The sequence below is a fragment of the Tachypleus tridentatus genome, chromosome 13, assembly GCF_004210375.1.
Source record: "Tachypleus tridentatus isolate NWPU-2018 chromosome 13, ASM421037v1, whole genome shotgun sequence".
Taxonomy (NCBI): Eukaryota; Metazoa; Arthropoda; class Merostomata; order Xiphosura; family Limulidae; genus Tachypleus; species Tachypleus tridentatus.
The window spans coordinates 194,025,162-194,040,893 of NC_134837.1; the positions used below are offsets into that span (position 1 = coordinate 194,025,162).

The following is a 15,732-nucleotide window of genomic DNA, read 5'->3' on the forward strand; positions in this document are numbered from 1 at the left end:
GAAAGCTCTAGTTTTTCAATGGTATATATGAAGTCGTAAAAAAGAAAGGTTTCTTATCTCTACAAGTGCCTAACATTTTGGTATAAAAATCTCTCATTATCTTTCGAACAACCTAATATATAAAAACAGATATATAAATCTTTCATATTATTTTATTTCAATAGTTCCTCGCTGGTACAGCGAAAAGTCTACGGATTTACAACGCTAAAATCAGGGGTTCGATTCCTCTCGGTAGACTCAGCGGATAGTCAGATTTGGCTTTGCAATAAGAAAACACACACATACTTATTTCAATAACGAGAGCTGCAGTATACTGAAACAACCATAACTTGTTGAAAAGTAACAAACTGTTTGACTGAGTGAGCTGCTCGTTTATTTCACAGTTAGTTGGATATCTCATCTAGCTAAATAACACACATAAATTACTGAGTATGCTCATATACGTATCCTTAAATTTCGTATATAGATATTGGGTTCGTGTAAGAGTAGAAGATATTTAAACCCATATTAAAATATTAAACTTGTATAATATATTCTCTCACTCTCTTTCGAGAACCAGAGACGTATTTAGGTAGGGGTTAGAGGGGGCTCGGTCGCAAGACCTATGATCTTAAAAGGGGACCATAGATACTTTTATTCTATGTAAAATTAAATGGGATGAAAGGCTTACTAAAATTATTAGCCCCTGGGCCCGCACAACCTTAAATCCGCCACTGTTGAGAACTCAGCCGTACAGTCGTATTTCTCTCACGCGCCTGATTTCAGCAAAATCTTGATTAAATTAGTCCTGATAAGGACTGTCAAGGGTTTCATAAATTTATTTGTTTTGAGCCAAGTGTTATTTGAAAGTATAAATGCATAGGATTAAATCGTTCTTGCTCATCTCTTGTTGAACTATTTATTTCAAGGACACGAATGCAATAGATTCGCTGCTTAATGAAGACTAGAAACATGGCCACATGATCCTCTGGTGAAAGACTGTTCACCGATAACCTTTTTTAGTTATAAGCAGAGGCAAATTGCTTCTTATTCAACGAGCAGAAATCCTCGAACCTTTCCTCGTCAGGTGAGGAAGATGACCCAACACCCTTAACTCACCAGCGAAGTAGACCACAACACCTATATCTAGCAATGTCATGAAAGCCATCATTCCTTTTCCAGCCCAGTCAGCCAAGCCAAGTATTTCAACCAAGCTAGAGAATCAAAGTGTGCCAACCTAGACTGCCGATTGAAGTGATTTACCCTCAAATTTCGACCCAAATTTCGAACCAGCCACACCAGTCACCATTCATAAGATGTCATCATCTACTGTGGTTGAAGATTCACCTACCGTTCCAAGGGGCTACGTTGAATATTTCCGTCAATTATCTTCACGCACCTTTGATGCCTGCCTCTAGGGAGTCGTAATTATGTGTCAAGAGCCCCTAGGATATGCCACTATCTTGAAACCCTGACCTATCCCAGTTTTCAGTTATGCATAACTGCATATCCATGTTGATGGAGATTGTCTTCCAGGTAAGCATTTGGTGATTCGTAGTGTTCCTTTCGAAATCACCCAATCAGGACTGATAGGATCAAGTCCTCCAAGACTGGACACCCTACCCCTCTAGTCAAGTTTACAACCACCGACCGAAAGAAAGCCAACGAGAATGTCACATCTGACGTCACCCTCTTCATCACCCATCACCAGGTTGAAGTCGGCAAGGATCAAAGTTCCAAAATCCTTAAGTGTTTCAAATGTCAATGCCTTGGTTACACAGCATACTTAGTGTGTTATAATAATGAAAAATGTCTTCACATGACAACTGTACTTTTGTTTGTTTATTTTTGAATTCCGTGCAAAGCTAAGCAGGGAAGGCAGTTGTTTACCGCCACCTGCCCCCGACTGTGGGTTACTATTTTATCAATCAGTAGTGAGATTGACCGTCACATTATAACTCAACCACAGCTGAAAGGGCGAGCATGTTTGGTATGACAGGAATTTAAACCTGCAACCCTTAGATTGCGAATCGAGCGCCATCCACAATTTATTTTCTACTACTAACTTTAGTTTTGATATTTTAATAATATAAGTTTTCATTTGAAGTTTCTCGTGCATGTTTGTCCGTATAACGTTTAACACATTCCAAATGGAAAATAACAATATGTGATATCATTAAATTATTCTTTTTCGTTAACTTGGGGACTGACAAGGCCTAAGGGGCACATGACTCATAATCTGTGAGTTGCAGGTTGAAATCCAAGCATTCAAACATACTCGCCATTTCAGCACGTGGGGGTGTTACAGTAATAAATCTTGCTACTCTTTGGTAAAGGATGGCTTAAGAAGTAGCAAAAGGTAGTGATGACTTGCTGTCTTCTCTCCATCTCTTCAGACCCAGCACGGCCAAGTGGTTAAGGTACTCGACTCGTAATCTTAGAGTCGCGGGTTCGAATCCTCGTCACACCAAACATGCTAGCCTTTTCAGTCGTGGTGGTGTTATAATGTTAATCCCACTGATCGTTTTCAAAATGAGTAGCCCAAGCGTTAGCAGTGGATGGTAATGACTAACTGCCTTCCCTCTAGTCTTACACTGCTAAATTAGGGACGGCTAGCGCAGATAGCCCTCGTGCAATTTTGCGCAAAATTCAAAACAAATCAGCTCCCCGCTAGTACAGCGGTAAGTTTCCCGAGTTACAACGCTACAAATCAGGGGTTTGATTCCCCTCGGTAGGCTCAGCAAATAGCCCGATGTGGCTTTGCTATAAGTAAAACACACACACACACACTTAAAACAAATCAAACCCAAACCATCACTTCAAAATTAGGAACAGCTTGTTCAAATAACCCTTGAGCAGTTTTGCACAGAATTCAATAAAAATTTATATCTCAAAACGGCTAGCTATGGGTATTAATATTTTTACTAATAAAGCAGAGAATAACGTTTCGACCTTCTTATGCCATCTTCAAGTTAACAAAGAGAGAGTTTGCAACTGACTGTTGCCGGGCGCATGTCTTAGGGGCGATACTGTAAATGGGTACGGGATTGTAGGGGACGTTGTAGTTAGATGTTAGGTTATTAATTACTGTAGGTATAAAGGTATTTCTTTATATTGGTCTAATTTTGGATTTTGATGCTGTATAAGTAGGGCTTCTTTGATTTTGCATTTGTTTATATTTGTTTCTCTACTCAATATCTGGGTGTTTTCTATGGCTACATTGTGTTTATTTGATTTGAAGTGTTCAAAAACGTGTGAAAGTGTTTTTTTTTTGTTTTTTTTTGTTCTTTGAATCTGGTTTCCATTTTTCTACTTGTTTCTCCAATATAGAAGTCGTGGCAGTTGTTGCATTGTATTCTATAAATAATGTTGGTGTTGTGTTTGTAAGTGTATGAACTTTAATTTTGTATCTGGTTTTTTGAATAAATTTGATGTTTATTAGAATAAGAAGCCCTACTTATACGACAACTAAAACCAAAATTAAACCAATATAAAGGAACACTTTTATACCTATACTAATTAATAACCTAACAGCTTACTGCAGCGTCCCTAGAATCCCGTATCCGTTTACACACTCACCCCTAAGACATGTGCCCGGCAACGGTCAGTTACAAACTCTCTTTGTCAGCCTGAAGATGATCTAAGAAAGTCGAAACGTTGTTCACTGCTTTGTTAGTAAAAGTTTTAATACCCATACCAGCCATGAAGTACCGAATTTATTCGAAAGCTGTTTATATGTTAATTGTGGGTATTGAAATAATCAATTAGGATCAGCTAGAAAGTTGATTACATGTGCTGATAACATACATTCTGAGTGTAATGGTCAAGTGTCTTGGTGGTCGCTCATAATACACTCGTGTTATCAAACAGTTATAACTTCAGTGTAGGGCAGGCGTACTTGATAGGTAATGAAAGAGTAACTATGTTATCAGTAAAAATATATGGTGCCGAAAAGTCTATAGACAGTTATGTTGCCAGAAAACCTAACTATATAGTTGCGTCATATAATTCGTTTGTTTTCAATTAAGTTATTAATAAAGTTTTGAGGGCTCGTGATTCAGTTTCACACACATGCTCATTAAGATCTGAATTTTACAGGTTTTTGTAGGCTTAATTTTTTTAAAAATGATAAAAGTAAAGTACAGTGTTCCTGTTTTACAGAAATGTATATATTTTGACTGACGTACATCCTTGTGAAAGCGATAACCTGTACATCTGTTGCACGTGACAGGCTTATTGTTACACACTGTAACACGATGAAGCCAGGTCGATTAGATTCTCTACTTGTAGGTTTGTACCAATAATAGACACTGTAGTCGACTTGGCCAGAGAACGACGTGTCTACATCTATATAACAGGTATAGGCATCTATCTCACCAGCAACGAGCCTTTTAGTTTCGACTCCAGAGGTAAACTTAGTTTTTAAACAAAATATTTGAATTGAAATACATGTTACAGGTTTCTTCAACGACTCAAATTATAAATTTTATTTTGATACATTTCATTACAATATGTATACCTTTTCATGATGTTTTTCTATTAGACGTTATAGAAAGCTTTCTGGAAAATGTCTGAATGGATTTGGGCGAAACTTGATATATATATTTTGACTATGACCCCACTTAGAAGTGATTAGTTTCTGAAAGGTTAAGGTTACGAAAATCCAAAATATCCTTATCTGTTACGAAGAGGACCGATTTTTCACACTATTTTCGCTCTATAACTCAATTAAATTAGAACTCGGCATGGCAAGGTAGGTTAAGGCGTTCGACTCGTCATCTGAGGGTGGCAGGTTCAAATCCTCGTCACACCAAACACGCTCGCCTTTTTAGCCCAAGACTTGGAGATGAATGGTATGACTAGCTGTCGTCCCTCTAGTCTTATACTGCTAAATTAGGGACGGCTAGCACAGATAGCCCTCGAGCAGGGGCGTAGATTTTTCACACCTGATGGTGGGGGGGGATGATTTTTGCAACCACTTATGTGGACTATTAAATTTGTAAATTGGTAATTTCTTATTACGTGAACCTGAAAGCTGTAAACATGCAGTCACAGAGTAATCTTGTTGCAACGATACTTCAAGGTTTCCATGTAGGTTTGGATAAGTGAGGTGTTGTGAACAGTTTTCAAAATGTTAACAGAATAAAGACAAATGATTCACAAATTAACTGCCACAACCAGCGTGTTTCCCATAGTGGGCGGATGTATTTAACTGGACCATTGTGGCTGTCTGACGATACAATGTTTTCAAAGATTGTCTTGTATTTGCCTGAAATCTGAAGCAAGACACCAAGTTCATGTACGCACTGGATAGAATCTCGAACACATTCACAAGCTTCAACTGCATGTTACATTATTAAATTAGCCTTGTGTGCTCCGCAGTGAAAAAACAAAGCTGACGGTTGCTTCTCTTTTATTTTTGCCTGGTATCCACTGTACGCACCACTCATGTTAGCGGCTCCATCATAAGTTTGTGCTCTTAATCCTGACAGTGGTAAATTGAGTCTAGTCAGTACATCAAGTATAGTTGAGGATATTGTTTCACCAGTTGTATTGGAAACACTGTACAAACCAAGAAATGTCTCATGGACGTCAAGGTTCTCATCTACGTATCGTACACATATTGCTTCCTGTTCGGCACCTGTAACATCTTGAGTGCATTCAACCATAAATACGAAGATTTTACTTTGCTGCACTTCGTGTGCAATGTTTCTCAGCATTTGATGGCTGAACATCTCCATTATTTCATTCTGAGCCTGGGGTGATGTGAATGTGGTTTTCTTTGACAAGTAGGCTATCAACTCAGAATCTTCCTCTTCCAGGAGCTTCATTAACTGCAGGAAGTTTCCCTCCGTATCAGTATGTCCACGTAATGCTAAACCTTGACGCAGGAAGAAACATAAACTTCTGAATATTTTGACTAGACTTCTTTTGCATTCTTCTTGCTGCTTCTTTTTTTCATCATGTAGCTGGACAATCACTGGAGTTACATCAAGTGAACCTTCTGGAGATATAGCAAATCTGTATTGAGAAGAGGATTGGTGTTCGTTGAATATCTGTTTTGCCTTTTTCCAGTTGCAAAAACCGGTGGATATGAAGGTACACTCCACTGGCCTCTCTAATTTCCCTGTAAAAAGGCCTCTATTTTCCGCCTTGGCACAATGAAAGCATATGACTTTTTGAGTTTGATTGTCGAAGTGCAGCCATGGGAACTCATCAAACCACTTGCCCTGGAAGTTGATATTTTGAGATTTTGCTTTCTGTCATAGTATTAGTTTTGTGTCTGGATGATATGGCTTTCCACCCTGTATCTGTGGAGTGTCAGATTTTTCATCACTGCACAAACTTGTTTCACAACTATCTGGTGGTTCATGATGTGCAACAGTTGCACAAGCATTTTCAGACTCGTCCTCTGATGAACATGGTATTTCCTCTGTATGGCAAGTTTATATTCCTTTGCTTGAGGTTGTTGGATTATCTGCATTGCTACTTGTAGTACTAGTAACTGGCTTGCAGAACTGTCTAATATCGGAAAGTTTCAGACACTTGCTTGTCATAATTGGAATCTGTTTCCCTGATGATTTAACAGGCTAAATTAAAGTTTTTATTGAAAAACTCTAACGTACAACGAACGAAGATAGAACAGAATGGAAGTCGGACTGAACTGTACAATGTATTTAAGTCGAACGCGCGAACTTCACAGTGACTATCGAGCCAACTGATCGCCTGGGCATCGCTGGGACAATAATGTGTGCTAGTTACAACACAAGTAATTGCAAGTTTCTCGAAAAATACTTAAACAATCACAAATATATTATATTCCTGTTAAATCTCATCAAAGGCAAACACGTTGTGATATAATGTCTATAAGCACGTCTATTAAATTAAAACACCTAAACAAAAACTAGCAATACAATTCGAGTAGAGGCTTCAGGCCGTTGAAATCGCTCTTTTTGTGTTCTAATTATACAAGAAAATACAATATTTTTACTATGTATGATAAGAAAATATTTTGCTCTTCTACCATAAAGCACCAGCACTTTATTAGAGGGCGGTGATAATCTGAAATTTCATGGATTAATGAGGGCCACAAATGAGCCCTGTCTGATGAGTCCTGTGTAAAATCGAGGCTCAGACTAAAGGGAGCGGAGGGGGGTGATGTAGAGCGCATCTGGATCCGAGCGGTCCGAACCTGTCGTTAACTGTACACTAAACGTACACTATGGTCAGCGGATTCGGCAGCTAAGGAGAGTAAGGCGTTCAACAATAAAACCGGCTAGACATGCATAAGAACAAATGGCGTAAGAAAACCGCACAATATACACATAAGATTCAGTGATGTCGAGAAAACCCACTTGTAGAGAAAAATGTAAAAACGGCTCGTTTAGGTTGAGAAAATATTTTACGTAGAGGAGCGAACATCTACATTGATGCAGCTACAAGCTACAAATGGTCAGCTAGATCTAGATCACAGGAGTTTTCGCTTGGGAGTAATATTTTCGAATTTTATGCTATGTTCAATCTGTTGTAATGAAAATTTTACTTAATCTTACACTACGTACAAGACGTAGGTAGATTCTGTGATAGTGTTTGCAAGCCTTGCATGTATATTTAGTCCTACTGACTGATACTTACGAACTATCGCTTGGATCGAAAAGATTAGAAACAACAACTACCTGCTAATATCCTTTTATTCACTTCTGCTTAAGTAGAATCATTCTCACCAGACCCTTAAACTGATTTTTAATTAAGGTACAAATAAAGAGTAAGATGTTTTAAAATAATTTTTAATATGATAATTTAAGTCTTAAAATATTCCAGTGCCCTTGTGCATACACGTTACATTTTACGCTGTTACAAGCAATAACAACAATGCCAATGAAATTACAAAACGACTCATATTCTTCACGCTTTTCAAATAATTTTCATCTTAGCATGTTTCAATCATACAAAAGTTGCAGAGGCTCAACGGAAAAGCTTGAGAAGTAATCTTGGTTGTTTGTTTGTTCGTTTAGAATTAAACACAAAGCTACACAATGGGTTGTCTGTGATCTGCCCACCACAGGTAACGAAACTCGGTTTTTAGCGGCTTGAGTCAGCAGACATACCGCTGTGCCCCTGGGGGGCTTGAGAAGCAATAATGCCACAAATAAGTATTCAATTGATGCACTGGATACTACGTTGACTACCAAATGTGTAGTTTTGCACTTAACAATAACACAACGTTTTTAGAACAATTTTTTGTGCTTAGTGAATGATAAAACATACTGAGCACAAAAAATTGTTCTAAAAACGTTTGAGACACAACATTCAGGTATGCCCGAACGTTCAAAATTCGTTGTGAAATATGCATTTATAAACGCACGAATACGTCTGAGTCTGAGTTAGGTAAGGCATAACTATTTTAATAATAGTGGTGATATGTTAAGTGTTCGTTAACGTTTTTGCGCACAGGTAGTTTTCCGTTTATTTGCTTGTTCCATGATCGCACAAACTCGGTCATTTAATTAACCGAAGTGTAGACGACTTTTTGTGGACGGTCAAGATGACCGAATCTTCTTTGTTCTAAGGAAATGTTTCCTTAGAGTTTTGTGCAGAGCTGCTCGAGGTATACCAATTCTAACCGTCCCTTACTTTGCAGTAATATACTAGAGTAGGGATTCTAAAATTGTGGCACGCGTACCAGTGGTGGTACGTGGAGCTAATGTCGGTGGTGCACGACACAATTAACATAAAAATCATAATATTTGTAATGAGCCTTGTCTGTGCTTTCTACCTAAATATACTTAACTATAAACGCATCCTTCGTATTAATGGGTAAGTGTTAAAAATATGAATTTTTGTTAAAAGGTCTTTTGTCTATTTCTTAAAATTAAACCTGGCTTTGTAATTTTAACAATTTAAACAAAAAGTAGTACGCGAGCCTGAAATGTTTGAGAACTATTGGACTGGAGGGAAGGCAATTACTCAATACCATATACCGACAACTCTTGGGTTATTCTTTATGAAATAATAGTTTGATTGACCGTAATATTTTAATGTCCCCTAAGGCTGAAAGGGTGAGAATGTCCAGTGATTGTATACGAAGTCGCTATCACCAGATTACAAGCAGACTCGACGAGAGGGGTCCAGTGCTCCGGGGTCCGGGAAGAGAGTCTATATATAATGCCTTGCCACTTGATGTGGGGGGGGGGGCTTAATGCTTGCTCCTAAGGGGCCTGTAATGACTCTTGACGGCCCTGGTTACAAGTCGATTGTCGCAACCACCAGGCAATTCCACGGTCCTAAAGAAAGAAAAGTCAAGCTAGAAATTTATAAAAGAGTTTAAGAGGGTTTAAAGTGAAGCCACGCGCTTTTTGTTAGACCAACGTACACGTGGCACAAAACAATAATAGATGGAAGATGGAATCAAAACATCAGAACCTACTAACACACGCCATTAATTAACAACAATAGTTATTAAAAAATAAACTTTTATAAACACAATGTCGTGGCCTGGTATGGACAGGTGGTAAAGGCATTCGACTCGTAATCCGAGGGTCGCAGTTTCGAAACCCCGTCACACCAAACATGCTCGCCTTTTCAGTCGTGTGGGCGTTATAATGCAAAGGTCAATCCCATTAGTCGGTGGTAAAAGAGTAGCCCAAGAGTTGGCGGTGGGTGGTGATGTCTAGCTGAGTTCCCTTTTGTCTTACACTACTAAATTAGGGGCAACTAGCGCAGATAGCCCTCGTGTAGCTTTGCGCGAAATTCAAAACAAAACAAACACAATGTTGTGAAAATCCAGGGTAGTAAACATTTTTAGTAATACATAGATAAACATCGGAGTTAAAAATAAACATATCTAGAAAATTTTCTCCAAGAGGGTGTGTTACGTTTCCAAGAAAGTGCAGTGATATATGGGATGAAGAGGCGTTAGCTAAAGGAGAAATATTGCAAACAGAAGCATTGATGAAAATGAGACGGGTGAAGTTAAGAAAGAAATTAAACGAGCCAGGATGGCAGTTGTTATTTGGCTGAAAGCATTGCAAAAACTTGTGCAAGGGTCAGACTCGGAATTTCAAATAAGAATAGAATATTTCTCAGAATCAGGGAGAGTGTGGGGGTCGGTTTGGGTGTTTATAGTGGAAGATGCATCAACAGCTAGAGGGGAATTCAGTAGAGTGAATACCTCGTATAAAAAATACTGACCATTTTTGACAAGACAACGAGGAATAACATTCTATATAGGTCCAACAAATTACATCAAAATCTGAGAATTTTTTATACAGTTATATAGTAAAAATAGTGTGGAAAGTTGGTTCCCTTGTTACCAGCTTGGGATTTTTTGAATTTCCGTAACCTTAACCCTCCAAAACCTAGTAACTTCTAAATTGGATCATGGTCCAAATACATATACATACCAAAATTCGTCCAAATCTATTCAGTTTGATTTCCGGAAACCTTGCTGACAAACACATACACACACAAAGAGGGATAAAAACGCGGTCGTAAGTAGAAGTACTCTTTACTGTCTTCTCCTCTGAAATAATTACACATGGCCGTACTAATCCAATGGAACTGTCGAGATTTTCAATCAAATGTGACTGACATCAAAGATCTGATTTACTTTTATCATCCCATATGTCTTTCTTTGCAAGAAATATTTCTACTGCCTACAAATACAGTTACTATCCGACGCTATTCATTATACCGGAACGACAGGCTATCTGTAGGACGGGGACATGGGGGAGTTGCATTGCTGGTTGATCAGCGCGTGCCCACCTGGTCCCTGTCATTGACCATACCCTTGGAGGCTGTAGCCATCCGTGTCTCCTTGGGTTGTACCATCACTATTTGCTCTCTATACCTTACACCTGAAATGCATTACAATCAATCAGACCTTAATATCCTTATTGAGCAACTGCCAACCCCCTTTTTAATCTTAGGAGATTTCAATGGGCATAATCATCTCTGGGGTGGCTCCCGTATTGATATGAAAGGACGCGCCATAAAGCATATGCTACTGAACCACAATCTGGCTCTATTCAATACTGGCTCTTATACATATTTTCATGCACCTAGTCAGTCATTTACAGCTATAGATTTTTTTGTCTGTTCCTCTTCGCTACTCACTCACTTTTCCTGGGAGGTTGACATCAATCCACGAAGTAGTGATCATTTTCCCATCATCTTACGAGACATTGGCCATGATCAGTACCACCCGACCCATGTGCCTCGGTGGAAGTTGGTCCAGGCCAACTGGCCTTCTTTCACTACTCTCTCAGAACTTGATCCTGCCATCTTATGTAAATCATCCATAGATAATTGTATAGCAGCAGCAACCAACAATATTATACAAGCTGCTACTAGATGCATCCCTAAAACCTCGACATGTTCCCCACGGCATCTCCGCCCTTGGTGGAATTCTGCCTGTTCTATAACTCGAAAACTCAGAAACGTGCTTGGGAAAAATTTGGAAGATACCCCACGATCTCAAACCGCCTTGCACTTCAGCAAGCCCGTGCACGAGCTCGGCAAGTTAGACGTCAAAGTCAGAAGAAATCTTCGATTAAATGCACCTCCAACGTTTCTTTAACCATCAGCACAAAAGTTATATGGAATAAAATCCGGATGGTGAGTGGAAGATATGCTTCTGCCTCCCTCTCTATCTTAATATCTGATGGTCACGAAGTTGCAGATGCACAGAGCATTGCCAATACTCTTGGGGACTTCTTCTCTCGTGAATCTAGCTCTTTGAACTTATCCCCTTCCTCTTTAACCATTAAAACACAGGCGGAGCATCTGCCTCTTTCCTTTTCAATTGACCATTCCTATGACTACAATCGCCCTCTTACACTGATGGAACTTAAACTTGCAATTCATTGGTCTTGCAATACATCAGTCGGACCTGATAATATACATTACGAGACGTTACGCCACCTTTCCCAGAACTCTCTTACTCTTCTCCTAGCTGTCTTTAATAGAATATGGCAGGAAAATGTCTATCCTGATGCTATCATACTCCCTATTCTGAAACCTGGGAAGGATCCAACGATTCCTTCGAATTACCGTCCCATTGCTTTGACAAGTTGTCTCAGTAAAATCTTAGAAAGGATAATCAATGCTGCTTCGTTTGGTTTCTTGAATCAAACAACCTCCTCTCACCTACTCAGTGTGGATTACAAAGACAACGCTCTATGATAGACCTCTTAATCGCTTTGAAACATCAATCAGAGAAGCCTTTTTAAGACGACAACATCTTGTTACTGTTTTTTTGATTTAGAAAAAGCTTATGATACAACACAGAGATGTGGTATCTTACGAGACCTTCACTCGTATGGATTGCGTGGCAACTTACCCCTTTTCATCCAGCAATTCTTAATGAAGCGCCGATTACAAGTCCGTGTGTGCTCTAGACTTTCTCATTTTTTCCCACAGGAAGTTGGAGTCCCTCAGGGCTGTATTCTGAGTGTCACACTTTTCATTATAGAGATTAATGCCATCAGTGAACAGCAACCTCCTAAAGTTGCAAACGGTCTTTTTGTTGATGACTTTCACATATCATGTCAGTCATCAAACATGAGGTTTATTGAACGGTAGCAACAAACTGCAATCAGTCAGACACTGAAGTGGACCACGGCAAAGGGTTTTAAACTTTCACTCTCTAAAACCGTTTGTACACATTTCTGCCGAAAACGTGGAATTCACCCAGATCCAGAACTCCGTCTTGATGATGTTGTACTTCCTGTCAACTCTGAGGCAAAGTTCTTAGGTCTTATATTTGATTGTAAATTAAATTGTATATCGCACATCAAGTAACTTCGTATCAAATGTCTAAAACCATTGAACATTCTCCGTGTCCTCTCTTCTACTTCTTGGGGTGCAGACCGATAATCCATGCTTAAAATTTACTGTGCCCTCGTACGATTCAAACTTGACTATGGGTCTGTGGTTTATGGCTCTTCTGGAACCTCAGCACTGAAAATGTGGGATCCTGTCCATCATTAGGAACTTCGGCTTTGCAGAGCTTTTCGTAATTCTCTCGTGCAAAGTCTGTATGTGGAATCTCATGGACCTCCTCTATATATTCATTGTTTCCAACTGTCTCTAATGTATGCTTCCCAACAACGATCCTTACCACAGCATTTTATCTAAAGTTGTGTTTTCCTACCACAATGGACCACACTTTTAATAACAGAAAATCTGCCATTGTTCCTTTTAGTCTCCATATCCAGGCGCAATTAGAAGAATTGGATTTATCCTTGAATAACATTGCAGTTTCTTCAAATCAGCCTATTCCACCATGGCAAATTACTGTCCCCAATAATAATCTATCTTTGAGTCATCTGAGGAGAGCAGATACACCCGATTGTAAATAGCACTTTTTCTTTGCTGAACATCTTTCATAAGATTCATCCATTCCTATACATACAGATGGTTCCAAATCGGGTAACTAAGTGGGCTTTGCCATGGTTTGTGAGAGTTAGATTGTTGCACACAGGCTCCCCCCTACAGTTTCTGTTTTCACTGCTGAATTGTATGCCATCTCTCTTGCCCTAAATCATATTGAAATAATGCAATATACAAATTGTACAATATATACGGACTCACACAGATGTCTATTGGCCCTGGAATCGTTCAATGATAGTCAACACCCTCTTCTCATCAATATCGAAAACAAACTGACCCATCTTTCTCTCTCATCTGTCTCCGTCCAATTCTTTTGGATACCAGGTCATGTTGGTATTTGTGGATATGAGCTGGCCGACAGAGCAGCAAAGTCTGTTCTGGATCTATCATCCGAGTACCCATTCCATACATGGACTATAGTCCAGTTATCAAATCCAGACTGTACACCAGATGGCTGGCAACCTGCAATGAGCAACACAATAACAAGCTTTTTCAAATCAAACCTTTTCTAGGTCTTTGGCCCTCTTGCTTCTGTAAGGATCGAAGAGAAGAAGTTGTTTTGGCAAAGCTACTCATTGGTCACAGTTTTTAACCCACCACTTCCTTTTATCTGGTACTGCTGCACCAATGTGTGGTCTATGTGGCACTCAGATCACAATCATACACATTTTATTATCATGTCATTGTTACAATCTAGAACGACGACACCATTTTAAAGATATTTGTAAGGCAGGTTTGCCCTTGATTTTGGCCCATGTTATAGGTGATACTGCCCATCTCACTCATGTTTTTACATTTTTAAGAGTCTTTGGCCTTTTACACTTAATTTAAGGTTATTTATCGGACTGAGGCCCGGCATGGCTAAACGTGTTGAGGCGTACGACTTGTAATCTGAGGGTCGCGGGTTCGCATCCCAGTCGCACCAAACATGCTCGCCCTTTCAGCCGTGGGGGCGTTATAATGTTACGGCCAATCCAATTATTCGTTGGTAAAAGAGTAGCCCAAGAATTGGCGGTGGGTGGTGATGACTAGCTGCCTTCCCTCTAGTCTTACACTGCTAAATTAGGGACGGCTAGCACAGATAGCCCTCGAGTAGCTTTGTGTGAAATTCAAAACAAACAAACAAATTTATCGGACTATATAGTGTTTTAGCTTGATTTCCTTTACACATTTTACTGTTTTAACGCGATTTCTTTCACGCATTTCAATTTTTATTGTGACTTGAACCCAGAATTGGAAAGGCCAACCTCAGGTGACTAATAGCAAGGGTGTACTTCTTGCTTCAGCCTTCCTGGCAGTTTTAATTTTACATATTTTACCTTTAACCTTAATTGCCCTGTACCTATACATCTTGTCTGGCACAGATAGCCTTGTAGCTTTGTGCCAATAAACATTAAATACCTACCTACCATTAAATTAGAATAATCTTTTAATTCTTTCCATTCATTAAATTAGATTAATCTTTTAATTCTTTCGATTCATTAAATTAGGTTAATCTCCTAATTCTTTCTATTCATTAGATTAGGTTAATCTTTTAATTATTTCCATTCATTTAATTAGATTAATCTTTTAATTATTTCCATTTAATAAATTAGATTAATCTTTTAATTCTTTCCATTCATTAAATGAGATTCATCTTTTAATTCTTTCCATTCGTTAAATTAGATTAATCTTTTAATTTTTCTTTCCATTCATTAAATAAGATTAATATTTTAATTATTTCCATTCATTAAATTAGATTAATTTTTAATTATTTCCATTCATTAAATTAGATTCATCTTTCAGATAATTAATTCTAAACTGCCTCAAATCTGATAAAAATGTTTTCCAATCGTTACTTTTGTTGAGGTATAAAATAATGAACTAAAACCAATATTGTAGGTTCGTGATTCTATAATGAATAACAAAGATAACTGAAATAATATGAAAGAAATTTATACAGTTGTTTTCATATTCTAACATTCAAATCAATTTGAATTGAAAAATAGATTGGAACTGAAAAATAAACAAACGTTAACAAAGCTTTAGCGTTTAATTAGAAATACAAGTTGAAGGGAAAGTTTTGTGCTTCAATGAAAAGAAATTAGAGAGCAATATTTAGTTTACATTTAAGTCTTTGATCAGTATATGTTAAAATAATATAATTTGGAATAAATCTGTTAATTAGTTAAGAATTGCATGATTCATGGTCAAAACCGCTTGGTCTATGAAAATGTGAATCTTCAGAAAATACAGATATTTAGTTGCAGATTGCAAAGAAGAAATATCACTCTAAGGATATATATGTTTTATTACTTGTGACATACAACCTACCCTCCCCAGTGGCACAAAGGTATGTCTGCCCGTTGTATAGCTTTGTGC

General features: G+C 38.4%; 1 protein-coding gene across 4 annotated transcripts in view; it reads left to right on the plus strand.

The window, feature by feature from the left end:
- Nucleotides 1-4,215: 4,215 nt before the first annotated feature.
- LOC143239918 (calcium and integrin-binding protein 1-like) overlaps nucleotides 4,216-15,732 on the plus strand; it is a 34,927-nt gene continuing 23,410 nt past the window's right edge. For 3 of the 4 annotated variants that reach the window (XM_076481568.1, XM_076481567.1, XM_076481565.1), the window contains exon 1: nucleotides 4,216-4,388. The gene's annotated coding sequence lies outside the window, so the exon portion shown is untranslated. The remainder of the gene's footprint in view (nucleotides 4,389-15,732) is intronic. The other variant, XM_076481566.1, reaches the window with a different exon arrangement.